At 51.9% G+C, this 17,640-nt stretch overlaps 1 long non-coding RNA gene across 1 annotated transcript; it reads left to right on the top strand.

Annotated features, from left to right (window-relative positions):
* The first annotated feature begins 3,687 nt into the window (after positions 1-3,687).
* On the top strand, positions 3,688-9,839 carry LOC130541631 (uncharacterized). Its single transcript, XR_008955715.2, has 4 exons — positions 3,688-3,820; positions 4,012-4,182; positions 7,435-7,577; positions 9,319-9,839. It is a non-coding gene; the product is annotated as an uncharacterized LOC130541631 (long non-coding RNA).
* Positions 9,840-17,640: the final 7,801 nt, after the last annotated feature.

Below are 17,640 nucleotides of genomic sequence, written 5' to 3' on the forward strand. Positions count from 1 at the left end.
TCCTGATTCCTGTCCTTAGGTCTCTCAATAGTCCCACATGGGTACCCATCAATTCTGCCTACATCTGAACCCAGAGGGGAGGTTTGTCAGGCAAAAAGGATCTTGCAGCAGAGTAACAACAGAAGCAAGACCAACCAGCTCTGCCCTGTGTACACCCCTTAACAACAACCAAGGCTCTGTCACAATGCCACACATCACTGTGAGGTAGACAGAGCAAGGGTAATCCTTATCCCATCTTACAGATGAGTAAACTGAGGGTTAGAGCAGTAATGTGACTTTCCTAAAGACAGACACAGCTAGCTAGTGGCCCAGCTGAGGCCACAGCCCCGTCACCAGACTTGATTAGATCTCTGTCAACCACATCCCAGCAGCCAAATGCTCCCTCCTTTTGCCCTCCCGCGGGGCCACGCAGCACACACCACAACCCCTTGGTCCACTGTGGTCTAGGCAAGAGCAGAAGAGTCCAAAAGCAGATGACTATCATCTTCCATTTGTCTTGGTATCTATGACCACATCTTCCATATGTCTCAATATTTGTACAGCCTAGTGGGAGGGTTGTAGAGAGTCCAGAAGTGAAGGCAACTCCAGAGCACACAATGGTCCATTGTGCCCCTGTATCCCCCTTCCCTTCACCACACCCAGCACACAGCGTCCTGTTTACCTGCCTCCAAGGCCTGGCTCCATCTCAGGTGCCACTCCAACTGGGCCCACGCACAGGCATTGCCAAACCCTCTGCCCACGAGCCCTAGGCTTGGCAGTGATGCCCTTCTTGGGGATTCCCCCCAGCTTTTGTCCCACCCCCAGTCCCTTCTACCCCAGCACAGACCCCTCCTCTTGGCTCATAGCACAGTACCTGGCACACAGTAGTTCTCTGGAAATGGTTCCTGACAGTAAGTGGTTCCTTAGTGACGATCATAACCTCAGGCCCATCTGTCAAGGGGTTCTCCCAGCTTCAGAGGTGGGCGATGGCATTGTGAAGGAGGTGGGTTCCAGGGCTGAGTGTTAGCTAGACTTAGAAAAAGTTTCCTGTCCCCTTCCCTGAGCCTGGGACTTTGGGGGGAGGGCGGCGAGGGAATATAAAGCCTGTCCATCTCTAGGGACAGAAGACCCATATTAGGCACTGTCTTGGTCCAGCTGGGATGCCATTCTCCCATTCTCTCAGAAGTCAGAAGTCAAGGGTCAGGGCACCACCAAGGTCTTCAGGGACAGAAGCCCAGGCAAGAGGACAGATGGAGAGGTCTGCTCCTCAGGCCCAGATTGTGTTTGGGGGTCAAGAAGCCGGGTAGAGGTGGGAGGGGAAAGCTGCCCAGGAGAAAGTTAAGCATCAGCAGTTCATCCACATACTATTCACACGCTGGGACAGAATAAGAGAGAGAAAGAGAGGAAGATAGCTGAGGGGAGCAAGAAGGGAAAAAGACAGGGACACCACAGTGAAAAGCCAAGAGGCAAGGCCAGGCGCGGTGGCTCAAGCCTGTAATCCCAGCACTTTGGGAGGCCAAGGTGGGCGGATCACTGGAGGTCAGCAGTTCAAGACCAGCCTGGCCAACATGGTGAAACCTCATTTCTACTAAAAATACAAAAAATTAGCTGGGCGTGGTGGCATGTGCCTGTAATCCCAGCTACTCGGGAGGCTGACGCAGGAGAATCACTTGAACTCAGGAAGCGGAGGTTGCAGTGAGCTGAGATCGCTCAACTGCACTCCAGCCTGGGTGAGAGTGAGACTCCATCTCAAAAAAAAAAAAGAAAAGAAAAGAAAAGAAAAGCCAAGAAGCAGATGGGAAATGGGAGAGCACAAAACCACACCTCCAGGTAAGCAGGCTCTGGCAAGGACGATGAGGTTCCCCCAGCTGAAAGGAGAAGCAGACATCAAACACAAAGGCTGCAGAGGAGCTTGGAAAGCATCCAGTCCAACCTACTCATTTTACCTATAAGGAGTCCAAGGCCCAGAGAGGGACATGTCTTGCCCGGGGTTACACAGCAAGTCAAGACTCAGCCCAAACCAGAGTCACAGAATGATGGCTCCAGGCTAGAAGACATTTCTTGACTTTCTACTGAGCAGAGAAAAGGGGGCTTCAGAGAGTCATACTCTGCCTGACTTCTGGAAATGTGGGAGCAAGAAGAACAGCCATCATGGCCCACCCAGCCTATGGCCAGGTATCAGAACAAAGAAATGGAACATTCAGGCCCACTGCCCATAGCCTTATCTACCTAGCAGCACTTGAGCCAAGGTTTGATGTGCTTTCTATTGTACCCATTGATTTATTCCACCACTTACTCTATGTGCCTAGCACTGTGCCAGGCCCTCAAGTTGAGGAGGAGGACAAGAAGAGGGTGGCAAGGAGGCTACAAGCTAGTTTATTCGAATACTTTGAAAGAAGGCTAATTAAGTGGACATTCAGTCAGAGGTTGCTGTATGCCAGCTGCTTGCCCCATGTTACTGTGTCAGAGACTCACAAGGCAGTTCCTACTGTTAGTCCCATTTTTTCAGATGATGACACTGAGGCTCAGAGAGACTAAGAGGCCCTAGGTCCTACAACTGATGTGGCAGAGCAGGAAGTTAAACCACACCATTTGCTCTTAACCATTAGGCTGTACGGTCCCCCAGGTTGGGCTTTAAGAGCTAGAGTGATGAGGTTACCCCCACCACACTGTGATCCATCACAGCCCCCTCCTCTTTTTTTTTTTTTTTTTTTTTTTTTTTTGAGACAGAGTCTCACTCTGTCACCCAGGCTGGAGTGCAGTGGTGCAATCTCGGCTCACTGCAACCTCCTCCTCCTGGGTTCAAGCAATTCTCTGCCTCAGCCTCCCGAGTAGCTGGGATTACAGGCACCCGCCACCACACCTGGCTAATTTTTGTATTTTTAGTAGAGATGGGGGTTTCACCATCTTGGCCAGGCTGGTCTTGAACTTCTGACCTCGTGATCTGCCCACCTCGGCCTCCCAGAGTGTTGGGATTACAGGTATGAGCCACTGCACCCGGCCAACACCCCTCCTTCTATCCCAGCCAAGGTGAGTCAGTCCCTCCTCTGAGGCTTTTATAAATGCCTCCCATGACCCCTTATTTTTGGCCTAGTCTTGGAATTAATTGTCAGCATGTCTGTCTCCCTGGCAAGTTGGAGGGCAGAAATGGCCTTTGCTCAGCTCTGAACCCCCAGTGCCTAGAACAGTGTCTGGCATATGGCAGGTGCTCAATAACTGGTTATGGAAGGAGTATAGCTGGGTAATATGGTATCCCCATATGAACAGAAAATAAAGCCCAGTAGAGGCTTAGGTCCAAGGGAGGGGCAGGAAGAGAGTTTCATTAGTCTCCAAATGTCCTGAGTCTAGCACACTGCCTGGAATATACTAAATGCCCTCATAAGTGCCCTTTGGAGTGAGTATGGAGGGTGCTCCAGATACGAGGCTTCCATGGGCCTAGAGGATGGACTCAGGAGGTTTGAGACTACATTTGGATTGCGGCCAGAACTCAGGGCCCCATCCCAAGAAGTTTGAGGCCCAGCCAGACCACCAGGAGAGCCTGCAGAGGACTGGGGTTCAGGGTACTGGGGGCCTCTTTCAGGAGTGCAGGCTGTTCCTGTGGACTCTGCCAGGGCTCAAAGCTGCGGACTGGGGGGTGGGCTGGATCAGAGTGAACAGGAGCGGGCAGGCTGGAGTTGGGACACATTCTCCAGCCTCTTCTGTTTGCAGGTGCCTGAGGACAACTTCGAACCTTCTCTGCTCCGTTGTAGAACTTTTTCCAGCAAGGGGGAGAGGAAGGACAAAAGGCTATGCCTTGGGCTCCAAAGTTTAGGAGAGGAGCCATGGAGATGGACAGAGAGAGGTGAGGAGAGAGAGACCCAGGAGGCCTCTGGGAAGGGAAGGGAAGGTTGCTGAGGAAGGAAGTCTGCACTTGGGGCCAGCCCTGCCTCTGGCACCAGCCCCACTGGGCCAGGGTCGCAGGGATTTATTGACTAATCCTCAAATGATACACTTTCCCTGATTTATTCTCTCTCCCGCTTGCAATCTCACAAGATCCCATTGTCTCTGGACACTGCTGGCCAAGGGCCTCCATCTCAGGAGCTGCTGCCTCTCATCCACTTCCGGGGCGGGGGTAATGGAAGCTCCCTACCGCCAAGCACCACGACCCTCCCCTGCCTTCTCCAGGCCTAAGGGTCAAGCTGCCAGGCCACCAGGCAGTGCCAGGTACGAGGATGACAACACCTAGCCAACCCGCGGAGAAGGCGGTGAGCTGGGTGACCTCCTGGAGCCGCAAGAGTTTGTGCCGGCTGAGGCGTTGCTCCACCGAGTCTTGGGGGGAGGCAGCTGGGGGGTGGGGGCGTGGCTGCCAAGGAAGTGGGTGTCGGGTACTGGGCGGGGGACAGAGCTAGGTCACAGTCGAGGTTTTCACTGACCCGAGTGGGCGGGGGTAAAGGGAATTCGTAAAAAGTTTCTTTCTTCATTAATGGCCTTTTTTCCCTATCCGAGAGCCTGGGCGCGGGAGGGAGCGACGACGGGCGGGGGCAGGGCAGGCCCTCCGCAAGTGACACTTAATTCCCGGTCTGGACTGGGCCGGCGCTTGAAAGCAACTAAATTAGCAAAACAGAAGTCAACTGTCGATTGCTTCATTGGAGGATTAAGTGTGATAAATGGGGGGTTTGTTCGCTCTCCGGTCCAGATGTTGTGTCTAAGTAAGGGTTTTTTCAAAAAAAAGTTTTTTTACATTCTTGGCCCAGGGCCCATATATATTTTGGATACTGCTGGGAGTATATAATATCATTGGAAAATGATGCGGTCTGCTAACCTTTTAAATAACATTTCCTCCCTCCTCTATTTTCTAATAGTTTGTTTTTCTTTCCATGTTTGCCTTTTATTGGGGGAAATTTTTTTTGGAAATTAATGAGGCTCAAGTTTGGAGACCAAAATAAAAAAGGGGTGGGGGAGTGTGAGAGGTGGATGGGGTGTGGAATGAAGCTGGGTGGAGGGAGGGCTACTCTTTGTGTCTTTTAAAGCGCTCCTGGTTTGATTTTTTTTTTTTTTCTTTTAATTTTCTCTGCCGAGGCTGCCCGCGGCCCTCCGGCGGGGCTGCGCGGTGGCGCACGCGGGCAGGGCGCCCGGGACTCTCCGCCGCGCCGGGCACCCGCTCGCCCTGCCCGGGCCGTGGGGCTGCGCGCCGCTGGCCTCCGGGAAGAACCTGCCATTCCCCCTGCAGCCGAGTCCGACGTGAGAGGGGGTGGGGGTGGGGGCGCCTCCTTCCTGAGTGAAACCTACGGAATCCGGCAGGAATTCGGGCCTCCCAGATTTAAGAAAACAAACAAAGGAAAGATTGTCAGAGAGGGGCCGCCAAGAGCCGCCGGGCCGCCGCACTGCCCTCCGCCCTCACCCCCGGGGCGCCCGGGCCTCCCAGCGGGGGCGGAACGCGAGGCTGGGGGGCTCCCCCGGGTGGTCCCCGGTGGGCTTCCCTGCCCTGGGTCTTGACTAACCTGTGTTGAGTCATCCTCCTGTCTCTAGAGCTGAAGAGGCCCCAGGGTGCATGGGAAAGGAGGGTGCTGCCGAGGTGGCTGCCTGGGGGCGGGCCCTACAGGGGTCATTTGGGGCATCCCCTGCCTCTAGGCAAATCCCCACGGGGCCCCATCCCGCACCCTCCCGCAGTGTCCAGGGCGAACCCCTGTCCCCAAGCCCAGGCTTAGGAGTGAAATCTCGACGGCTCAGGTTCCTTCTCTACGCAGTCCCCCAGCCAGACTAGGAATGGATCACCGCGCGGGTGGGCTCAGTTCCCGGCTTCGCCCGGGTCTAGGAAGAATGATAAAAAGTGAGAATGTAAAGGGAGGAGGTACTATAAAACAAAAGGGGTTAGACACCCATCAGGCAGCTGCGACCCGGTGGTAAACATGAGGGTCTCCTGTGCTCCCACCGCCTGCGTTCTTCCCGGCCGCGTCCACGTTGGTTTCCTTCTCGTTGTCTTGGTCTCTCCTGATTCTGTTCTCGTGTCAGTCTGCCCTGCCTCTGTTACTCCAAATCTCTGTGGTCTCTCTCCCTCTCTACCTTCTCTGTCTCCTTCTGAATCTGAATATGGCTCAGTGCTTCTGGCTTTCTCTTTGTCTCTGAAGCTATCTCTCTGAGAATGTCTCTGTCCCTTTCTGTCTGCCCCTCTTCGTGTTTCTCTGTCTCAAGCTGACGCTGTCTCGTGGCCTGTCTCACTGTGTCTTCTTCTGTCCTCCTCCTCCTCTTCCTCCTCCTCTCCTCCCTCCTCTCTCTCCCCCCTTCGTCCCCCCCGCCCCACTATTCCCCTCCATCTCTCCACCCTGCCCCCGCCTTAGGTAGCCCAGCGGGCGGGCGCCGGGCCAAGGCCGCCCTGGGCAGGGCCTTACTGGCGCTGACAGAGCCTCGCGCCCGCGGCCCAATTAGCGCGCGGCGCGAGGGACGCGGCATCTGGAATTGCGCTGCGCTCACGGCCAAGGCCGATTGTTTAGTCTGCGCGGCGGGGCGGGCGGCCCGCGCGGTGGCCCCACATCTGGAGCCTCGGCCAGACGGCCCTGCTGGCGGCTGGCCGGGGTGCGTGTGCATTTTTAACTCTGGGATTTGCTGACAAGTTAAGAAGTCAGAAAGTCAGTGACGGCGGGAACTGGCGAGGCGCTCAAGGAAGGGAGGGGCAGGCGGAGGCTCGGGCGCATCAGCCGCGGCGGAGACATGCTTGGGGGAGCGCACAGCAGCTCCGTGCTTTGGCCCAGCGCGGCCTTCCCCCAATCTACCCCCACCCGTAGCTGCCCAGCGCCGCAGCCACGCGTTCACTTTTCTTCCTTCCCGGTCTTTATCCTCTCCCACTTCTCCTTTCTCTTTATTTAGTCCCTGAATTATCCCGAAATACCACACTTCCCAGCTGGCCAGAGCTCCTTGGAGGTCAGCCTCTAAGAGGGAAGCCCTGGAGTCTTAGGGCTCCCACGCTCTGGAGGAAACACAAAGAGGGCCAGAGAAGGCCAACAAATTGCCCGGAGGTGGCTCAGCAGTTGAGCGGCAGAGCTAGGACCAGAGGCCAACTCTCTTGACCCCTAATAGGGTTCTTGGCACAGCTCCGGGTCCCCCTTGGGGCTGATCCAATGTGAGCATTCTCACATTGTCAGAGTTCCTTCCCATCCTTTAAAAACGTGCTTTTGCACTTCCACTCATTCATTTCACAAATATCTGTAGCACACTGTGTGCCCAGCCTGGGAAACACAGCGGTAAACAAGACAGGCACGTCCTTGTGCTGCAGAGCTTACATTTTAGTGGAGAAGAGAGACAGAAACTACGCAGCAAACAAACTATCCAAAGTTAGAAACTGTTGAGGAACAGGAAAAAAATTGCTAATGTTTATTGAGTAACTATTGTGTGCCAGTCACCATTATAGATATTTTCATTTTTACCAACTCATCAAATCATTATGACCTTATGAGGTAGGCATGTGTCCCTGTTTTGCAGATGGACAATTCGAGGCTGAGTTACATGATTTATCCAAAGTCACACACGTGCACAGGTGGTGGAGCTGAGGTGCAGATTCAGGCTTGACTTCAAAACCAGGGCTCTCGCTCCAACAGTAGGCTGCAACGGCTTGAAGGACAATGGTATAGTTGTCCGGAATTGGGTAATGACATCTAGGTGATATACAATTTATTCCCAGCAGCAAAACAAGTATTTACCAGGCCGCTGCTGTAAAGATCATTACTAGCATTTGTGTACTGCTTTCCTATTTATAAGCCATTTTCACTTGCATCATCTTCTTTAATCTTCACAACTTAGAGGGGTAAGTATGATTATCATTTCCATCTCTGCCTCTGGAAACTAAGGCCTGCCAGTGTGCCCAAGCTTCACTTGAGTTTTAAGAGCACTCCCTGCCCCAGCCCTCTTTCTCGGTAACAGAGGGCTCCATTTCTTTCCGCATTTGGTCTACTTTTTCCTTGTTCTGTTTTCCATGGAAATACAGCTCAGTGCTCAACCTCATCCCCAGAAAATAGTGACTATATCATGCCTTTGAGATGTTTCCCCCTAGGAGCAAGTAGAGACTTTGTAATGTGCCATGGACTCTCAGCACAGTGTCCTGGTGAACCAGCCTGCTTTTCTGGTTGTGCAGCCAGGCAGACCCAACTGTTTAGGTCTGCCTAGCAGACCCACAAAGCCACACAGGGTTAGAGACCTTGGTTTCTATCCAGCCTCTACTGTGTGACCCAGCAGGTCACTTACCCTCTCTGGACTTCAGTGTCCTCCTCTTTGAGATGGGAGATTTGGGATGGAGCAAATCTACTTTTCTTGGGTCACAAACTCCTTTGAGAATTTGCTAGAAGCTTCAGGTCACCAATTTAGAGTGGCTTATGTGTACACATATCCTCAAGCACTCCATTTTTGCATATAAATATATATATATAGATATATATATATTTTTTTTTTTGAGATGGTGTCTTGCTCTGTCTCCCAGACTAGAGTGCAGTGGCGCCATCTTGGCTCACTGCACCCTCCGCCTCCCGGGTTCAAGCCATTCTTGTGCCTTAGCCTCCTGAGTAGCTGGGATTACAGGTGCCCACCACCGCACCAGGCTAATTTTTGTATTTTTAGTAGAAACAGAGTTTCACCATGTTGGCCAGGCTGGTCTCAAACTCCTGACCTCAGGTGATCGGCCCACCTTGGCCTCCCAAAGTCTGGGATTACAGGTGTGAGCCACCATGCCTGGCCATTTTTTACTTATAATTTTTAGGGACTTAGGGACTCTTAAGGGTTATCCATGGGCTCCCTAGGGATTCCAAGACCCCCCCACCCCCATTCCTCCCACCGCCAAGTTTGGGATTGCTGTACAAAATGGTTTCTACACTCATCAGACATCCGAAAAAACCCACTACTGACCCAGGTAAAAGGAACCACAGGCTATCCCTGGTAGGCAGGGAAATGTGGGATCCTTTTCACTGAGGAGTCAGCAGATCTTAACCCCATGGCCTTTTCTTTTTCCATCTTTTACCTTTGGGGTTGTCTTGGAATAGGAAGAGGCAGGAGTCATCCCACCAGGGCCAGGGGAACACACCTTTGTGTTTTGACCACAGAGTGAATAACATAACTAGGTACCTCAAGCTTGGATCATGCCTAGATCCTGCTTGGATCATCCCCTACCTGTTCTGAGCACTCCCCAAACATCATTCTAGCTTGTTCCAACCCATCTATGGCATAAGCAGAGAAGGTAGAAAGGTCTTAATTTTATAGACGATGTGGCCCAGAGTCATCCTATGTCTTGCTTAGCATCACACAATGAATTAAAAACTGAGCAATGGGGAGAGTCCAGGTTTTCCCAGCTCTAATGTCAAACCTCCTTTTGGTCCACAGATACTTACAGCATGCCTACTGTGTGCAAAATGCCATGCTGAAGGCTGTCAGGTCTTGAAAGGTGATGATTCAGCAGAGGATGCTGTTTGTGCCTCACCCCGTGTCCTCTAGCCCACTTCTCCACTCATCTGCCACTGTGATGGGAAGGTGTCAGCAAGCCCAGGAATTGTCCACCCTAAGCAGCCTTTCTGCTTCTCACCTGCAGAGTTTCTCCAGTGCAGGGGCCAAGAGAGCTTTACTCAGCCCACAGGACAGCTGGGATTTAACACTGCAGGGGCAACCCTCAAGTTATTAATAAGAGATAAGAATGGGTGGATAAGCAACCTGGCTGCCTTGGAACTCCGTGGGACAATTCCATGGTGTGTTCTCACAGTTCCTCAGTGGGCCCCCATTGCCCACAATGAAACTCGATCATTAACCACTCTTCACTGGCTTTTCTCCTAACCCATCCCTATCTCACTTCCCCTTTCCCTCCCTCCAGCCTCCAGAGATCACCTCCTCAGTAAACTACCTGCACCCAAGTTCTTGTCTCAGGGTCTGATTTCAGGAGAAACCAAACTAGGACATGCAGAGACACGCGTGCACACACACACACACATGCACACATCTCTGTGAAAAGATGAGGCACAGAGAAGAATCATTCCCAGTCATGACTGGATGGCACCAATAATAAAGGCTGACACGTCCAAAGCTCTAAGACTGTGCTCCTCACTTTGCTAAGCACGTTCGACACTTGCTTCATTTATTTATTTTTATTTGGCAGGTGAGAAGTAGGCATCATAATTATACCTATTACATAGAGTAAGAAACTGAGGCTGAGAGATTAACCTGTCAAGGTCCCTTAGCTAAGTGGTAAAGCCTGGCTGTGTGCCCAGACCTGTCCACCTCCAAAGCAGTTGTCTTATAAAGACTGCCTAGGCTGTCCGTGGCTGATGCTACAGGAATGGAGCCCAGAGAGGACTAGGGATGGGGAGACTTCCTGGAGGAGGTGGGGTTTGGCTTGGCCTTGAAAGACCAGGTAGGCTTCCACTTCTACCCATCCAGGGCAGGCCATATGGAAAACAGGGAAAGCTTCTAGGCAAAACATGAAGAACTTTAAAAACAACAGTGAGGAGTTGGGTCCAGCTAGCCAGGAGTGTGTGTTGGAGCAGGTTGAGGCCAGGCTGTGGAGACCAGAATGTCAGCCAGCAAGGTAGCCTCTTCCCCACTCCAGCCCAATGACCTATGTCAGAGAGAGCTCACCAGGAACAGGAATGGTGAAGGCTGGGGACTAGACAGCAGTCCTGCTCAGGCAGGGAGGGCAGAGAACTCACACCTGGTCTGCACCCCATTTCCTGGCCAGCACCCCTGGTCTCAGTCATTCCCCATTTCCAAGTAGTAAATAGATGTATAAAGCAACCGTTTCCATTTAAAGCTCTGCAGACCGTAGGGAGGAGGGCCTGCAGGCCATCTGGGCCCTTGTTTGGCGATGTTTGTGCTCACAACAAACCTGATAGACAGAGATTTATCGCCGTTTTCATTAGCTGGGGTTGGTTTGGTTTGCTGCTTTTCCACCCCCTCCCCCCTACACACACACTCCCGAGTTACAGATTTATGGTGGGTGGGAGGAGCAGGGACTCAGAGAGAGGGGAGGAAGAAGGCTGAGCAAGGTATGGACTTGAAGCAAAGGGGATGGGGTGGGGATATGGAGGATGAAGGGGTGGGGGTGGTGAGGAGTGCACCAGCTCCAGAGAAAAGACTAAGAGAGGGTGTGTGTGTGTGTGTGTGTGTGTGTGCACTAGCATGCATGTTAGAAGGTGGCTGAAAGACACCTGCAGCCACATGCCCCCAACACACACATACACACACATCTCATAATCACTGTAACTGTTGAGCATAGAAGCTGCTGAAATTCTAAGCTATCACCACCAGCACTGGGCCCAAGGCCAGGAGGGATGCAGACCTTTGGCAACCTCAGGGTCCACTCTGGTATGACCGTATTTAACAAATGCCTATGTAGCATTCCTTCTGTCCTGAGGCTTTAGCTAGCTTCACTAATTTCAGCATTAAAGCAACCTCCAAAGTGGACACTGTATCGTTTCCTTGATGCTGGTTCTTTCCCTCCCCTCACAGCAGAGTATACACCCCACCCATCTCTGTAGGAAGGGGGCCTGGACTTGAGTTCCCAGTTGTAGATATCATTTTCCCCCTTGGTGCTCCTGTGAAGTTCCCATGGGCATCCCCTTAGGGCTCTTTCTTGGGTTCTTTGCACTCCCTCTCCTCCAGCACTTCCCACCCCCAGCCAGGCTGGCTCTTCCCTGTCTGCATCTTTTCTCACACAGCGCCTCCTGCCCGGTGTGCCCTCCCCACACCTTCACTCATCAAAATCCTTCTAGCCTTCAAGCCCTCGGGGACTGCCTCCGTGAGGCCATTCCTGAGCTGCTCCATGAGGGTCATGCCTTCAGTGAAAGACACTGAGAGCTGCCCTTGGGGATCATCCTGAAGGAAGAGGAAGAAACCAGAGAAGGTTGGCTCCTGCCTCTCACAAGCAGAGCAGCTCTACTTTTTATAGCAGAGTTCTGTGTTGGATTTCATTACAGCTAATTTTAAGAGGAAAAACAAGGTTTAACCCAGTGATCAATTCTAACTTTCTCATTTCACAGGTGAGAAACCAAGATCAGAGAGGGTGAGTGACTTGTCCAAGTCACACAGAGTTCTCATCAGGGCCACAGGGCCAGGTTCCCCGATGCTCTTTCCATGGTATAGTTTCCCCAGTGTAAATGCCCATCCTGCTAGGAGACTGAAAGCTCTAGAGAGCAAGGACCAGGACGCGGCATCTCTGTCTCCACTCAACAAACATGTGATGCCTGCGTGTTATTTCACAGGCATTTGATCCCCAAGGCTGGCAGCTTTCGGAGGGTCCATGTTATCAACTTGCCTCCACAGCACCCAGGTAGGGACAGGCTGTAGGGTTGAGACAGGGCTGGAGTGTGGAAGGGGGAGTTCCTTGTCTCTATAGAATCTCCTCTGTCTGGAACACTCACTGCCAAACAGAGCTCTCTGCCTCAGGATTTTCAACACACAAAGCACCTGTCTTTTCAGACCCACCCATAGTCATGTCCCTTGAAAAGAAAGGGTTGATGGGTTGGTTGGTTGGTTGGTTGGTTGGTTGGCTGGAAGGCCCTTAGCAATAATCTGAAGGAAACCAAAAGAACTTCCTCTCCCCAACAAACCAGAACATCAACCCACCATCAGCCTGCCTCAGTGTCTACCGTCCCATCAGAGTGCCTCCTGTGGGACACGGCCTTGGCTCCAGAAAGTCCCACCTCTTTCCTAAGCAGGAGTATCCCACTAGTTCTGACTAAGGCAGGACTTATCAAAGTCAAGAGTGGGCTCTGGAGCCACACAGTCTTGGATTCTAGTCCAAGCTCTGCGGCTGAGAAATACTGAAATACTTAACCTCTCTCTGCTCTGGTCTCCTCTGGGAAATAGGGATAAGAATATCTGGAACAGTGCTCAGAGGATTATTAAAAGAAGTGAACAATTTGTCTCAACTTCCCTGACGGAAAAAAAAAAAGGATTGAATGAGATAACCTGTTGGGACACTCAACACAGCACTGGGCCCACTATCTTCCTGTGAATGAGGTCCTCCAGGATTAGCAAGTGCGTTGCTTGGCAAAGTCCCCAGGGAACAAGAGGATGGAGCTGGTGGGGCTTGAAGACACAGAGAATAGAGGGAGTTACCCCAGGCCACAGACAGCCCTGGTAGAGGAGGGGGAACAGCCTAGTCACTGAGCCCCCATCTGCTATGGGGAATCTTGAAAGTGGGAGGAGAAAAGTCTGGCACCAAAACCAACGTCTCCTTCTCTGATTTGCCAGGAGCTGCCCCTTAGCTGGGCTTAAGAGTTCCTTCCAAGGGGTCATTTCACATGATAACAAACTTTCATAGAACTCACTACATGCCAAACACTACATCTTCCCCCGGTAAACTAGACGGTTGGGGCCATTAGGGATTATTATCGTTACCCTGTCTTAGAAGAAGGCGGCTGATGCACCAGGAGCTAGCAACCTGCTGGGGCCACACAGTCCTAAAGAGCAGAACTGGGCTTTGAACCCAGGTGGTCTGCCTGCTCTTAACCCCCTGGACACTGGGTCAGCTTCCTCACCAGCCACTGGCCACACCTCCAAAGCCCTCTGCAGTCAGTTGCCTGACCAACCTTTCTTTTGCCTACTGGGGTCTCGTCAAATCTGTATTTCTCACTATCAGGCTGGGATCTCATTCTTTTTCCAGTTCGATGGAAATTACCAAGGTCCAGGGGTCCAAGGTTGGGGGGATGGGGGAGGGTGAACGAGACAAATAAGACATAATCCTGGCCCTTGGGAGTTTTCCACTCACCCCTCTTAGACCAAGCAAAAGTACAAATGGAGACCCACATTCCATATGTCTAAATATTTAAAAGTTAAAAATCAAGTTAACAAACTGTTTAATAAAATATGTTCTATTCTCCTAGGCTGACACATACACCTTCTAAAGATCTGGAAGGCTGGATTTGAATTTAGAGTTCTCAGGTTTCTTGGAGTTCTGCACAGGGACACGGCGTGGGGAGAAACTCCCTCTGCTCTCCCCCAGCCCTGCCCTCAGCCTGCCTCTTCCCTTCCCATCCCCACCTTCATCTTAAACTAGGGCTTCGAGCACGTGTGTAGATACTCCAATCCGCACACACAGCTGCTGACTGCATGCCCCACACTCGACTCACAGCCAAGACACAGGCTACCTTCTGGAGGTTGAACCTGGGGAGGTGGCCTGCAAAGGTCTTGGATGCAGGGTACAGGCCCTTAGGGCAGGGATTTCTAGGGCCCTGGGCATCTGGAGCATGGTTCAGGAGTGGGGGTGGCTCCCTCCTTCTGAACAGACTCCTACCCTGTGAGGAGGGCCAAAGGAGGGCCCTAAGTGTAGGGCCCGTTGTCTACAGGCACTGGAGCTGAAGGTGGGTCACTCTTTCTTCCTTCTGCTTTCTAATCTCTTTGCCTGATCAGCCAACATCTGAACATCCTGGCAACTTTCCTTTCTAAACAGTTCTCCAAGCCCCATCACAGCCCCTCTAGTCCAGGCCACTCTCATCTATCACCAGGTCACCACAACAGCTTCCTAACTGGTCCTCCAGGCCCCAGTCCTTTGCCCATCCCTCCACAGCCAGTGATCTTTGTTGAACACAAACTGGATCATGATGCAGCCATGCTTAACACTCTTCCGTGGCTCCCTGCTGCACACAGAAGACCCAAATTCATCTTGGCCATTGACGTTGGTGTCCAGCCCCTCTCAAGCCCTCCAGCCTCAGCCTGCCCTACTCCCTGCCTCTAAATGATGCTCTGGCCTATCTACACTGCCCCCAGGTCCCTGCAAGACATGAAGTACACACTGCAGTGTGTGCTGCTCCTCTGCCCCACTTTCTCAGCTCCTGTCTCTACGAATTCCTTCTTCTTGAAGATTTGGCTTCATGGTCAAACCTGCAGCAATCCTTTCTTGTCAACAGCCCACTCCCGCCTCCAGGTCTGGCAGGGAGTCCCCGGCTTGTGCTCTCATACTAGTATCTACACTCTATTATAACTATCACTAATTTAACCACTTCTTAATACCCTGACCATTGCCATCTCTTGCTTGAACTATTGCAGTGGCTCCCTAACTATTCTCCCTGCTTCCACTCTTGCCCCTTCCTCTAGGCTGTCCTCCACCAGCAGCCAAAGTGAGCCTTTTAAGACATGTGTTTGGGCTGGGCGCAGTGGCTCACGCTTGTAATCCCAGCACTTTGGGAGGCCGAGGCGGGCAGATCACCTGAGGTCAGGAGTTCCAGATGAGCCTGACCAACATGGCGAAACCCCGTCTCTACTAAAGATACAAAATTAGCCGGGTGTGGTGGCACGTGTCTGTAATCCCAGCTACTCAGGAGGCTGAGGAAGGAGAATCGCTTGAACCCGGGAGGCGGAGGTTGCAGTGAGCCAAGATTGCGCCATTGCACTCCAGCCTGGGCAACAAGAGCAAAACTCCTTCTCAAAAAAAAAAAAAGACATGTGTTTACTGACCTCACCCCCTGCTCAATATCCCCAGTGGCTCTCATCTCACTATAGGATCCGAAGGCCTGGCGGGGCTATAGTATCATTCATGATTTGCCCCCTGCTCCCTCTACTCTTCTCCCTTCTTCCTTCCCTCACTCACTCTTCCCCAGACACACTGGTCTCTTTCCTTGCTCCTCGTTAAACCCAAAGGCACTGCTGCCTCAGGACCATTGCACAAGCAGTTCCTTCCCTTTACTCAGATTTCTGCTCAAATATCCTCACCTCCAAGGTCCTTCTCTTCCCCCCTACTTTGTTTTACTTCACACATTCATCTCCCCATGACAGACTGTATATCTCTTTGCTTATGTGTTTCTGTCTGTCTCTCCTTCAACCATCTAAGCTCCACAAGAGTGGGGACTTTATCTGTTTTGTCCACCTCAGTGTCCTCAGGTCTGGCACATAGAGGTGCTCAAGAAGAATTTGGCAAAGGAATCATCTGTTTATGTTTTCATGTCCCAGCTAGAATGTGTCCCCCCAAGAGCAGGGACCGTGGCTCATTTATCTCAGTGTCCCCTCTGCTTGGCCTGTTGCTGGGCACATAAACAGATGACTTCATTCAGATGGTGAAGGAATGGAGGCCAAGAGCATGGCCTGTGAAAAGGCACCACAGTGGGCTGGAGCCAAGGGCACGCAGGGCAGATGGAGCTGGAAAGGTGAGGTGGGAGCAAATTACAGAGGGGCTGGAAGGCTGGGGGAGCTTCTCTGTAACTTAACATTGCAATGGCTCCTATCTAACATGGAGCCATTGCAAGGTCTTAAGCCAAAGAGAAGAATTTTACGCTGCAACTGTATTTAAAGCTGGGCACGGTGGCTCGTGCCTATAATCCCAGCACTTTGGGAAGCCAACACAGGAGAATCACTTGAGGCTAGGAGTTTTGAGACCAACCTGAGCAATATAGTGAGACCCCATCTCTATGAAAAATTTAAAAATTAGCTGGATGTGATGGCACACTCCTGTAGTCCCAGCTACTGAGGAGGCTCAGGCAGGAGGATCAATTGAACCTGGGAGGTCAAGGTTGCAGTGTGCCATAATCATGCCACTGCTCTCCAGCCTGGATGACAGAGCGAGACCCTGTCTCAAACAAACAAACAAACAAACAAACAAACAAACAAAAATATATATATATATATATATTTTTTTTTTTTTTAAAGAACTTGGGAGCCGGGTGCGGTGGCTCACACCTGTAATCCCAGCACTTTGGGAGGCCAAGACGGGCAGATCACAAGGTCAGGAGATCGAGACCATCCTGGCTAACATGGTGAAACCCCATCTCTACTAAAAATACAAAAAAATTAGCTGGGCCTGGTGGCGGGCGCCTGTAGTCCCAGCTACTCGGGAGGCTGAGGCAGGAGAATGGTGTGAACCTGGGAGGCGGAGCTTGCAGTGAGCCGAGATCGCACCACTGCACTCCAGCCTGGGTGACAGAGCAAGACTCTGTCTCAAAAAAAAAAAAAAGAACTTGGGAGAAGAGTAATCACGAAAGCATGGAGAGATGGAACTGACTTAGAGATTGCAAAATCCCCAATCTCAGAATATCCCAGAAGCAAAGCATCATCTTGAGTTGGACACACCAAGGCTTGTCTCCTGATACTTCTCGGCCTCTTTACACTGGCTCAGTCCACTTTCTGATACTGAAAATTGGTTCTGGACATAAGTGCTCCAATCACCCCTAGGAATGCTGGAATTTGCGTGAGAAGGTATCTTAGAGAAAGGTTAGATGTGAGCGGTTCCCTGGGGGCAAGGGCTGGGAAAGGGGCAGGAAGAGTATGGTGGCTCTGCCCCCCCGGGAAAAGTTGAAGGCCCTTATTTGGCATCACCACTCACCTAGGCCTTGGTTGTCCAGGAAGGCCTGGGAAACAGGGCGACAGAGTGTCTCGGGTCTCCCCTCCCCTCTACCCACCCCACAGGCTTTACTCTGGGTCAGTTGAAGCCTGAAGTGGCTTTTAAGCAATTAGACCAAGCACTGGGCACTTTCAAATCTAATTGTTTCAAAAGCCCTTGAAGGGTTTGAGTCTGAGCTCTTAAAATGCCAGAGAAGAGGGAAATCAGTGATGGTGGGAAGTGTGCGGGGCCCGGCTCTCTTCCCCTGCCCCTGTTTCTGCTCTCCATCTTCTTGAGGATGGAGCGAGTGGACAATTTAGAACAGAAGGGTCCCTCCTCCCCAGGCTCTGAAGGTTCTGTATCCCCTTCCCTGCCCTACTTCAGGTATCCAAGTAACTGTTTAATCA

Source organism: Pan paniscus, chromosome 5 (assembly GCF_029289425.2).
Source record: "Pan paniscus chromosome 5, NHGRI_mPanPan1-v2.0_pri, whole genome shotgun sequence".
In the NCBI taxonomy this organism is placed as follows: Eukaryota; Metazoa; Chordata; class Mammalia; order Primates; family Hominidae; genus Pan; species Pan paniscus.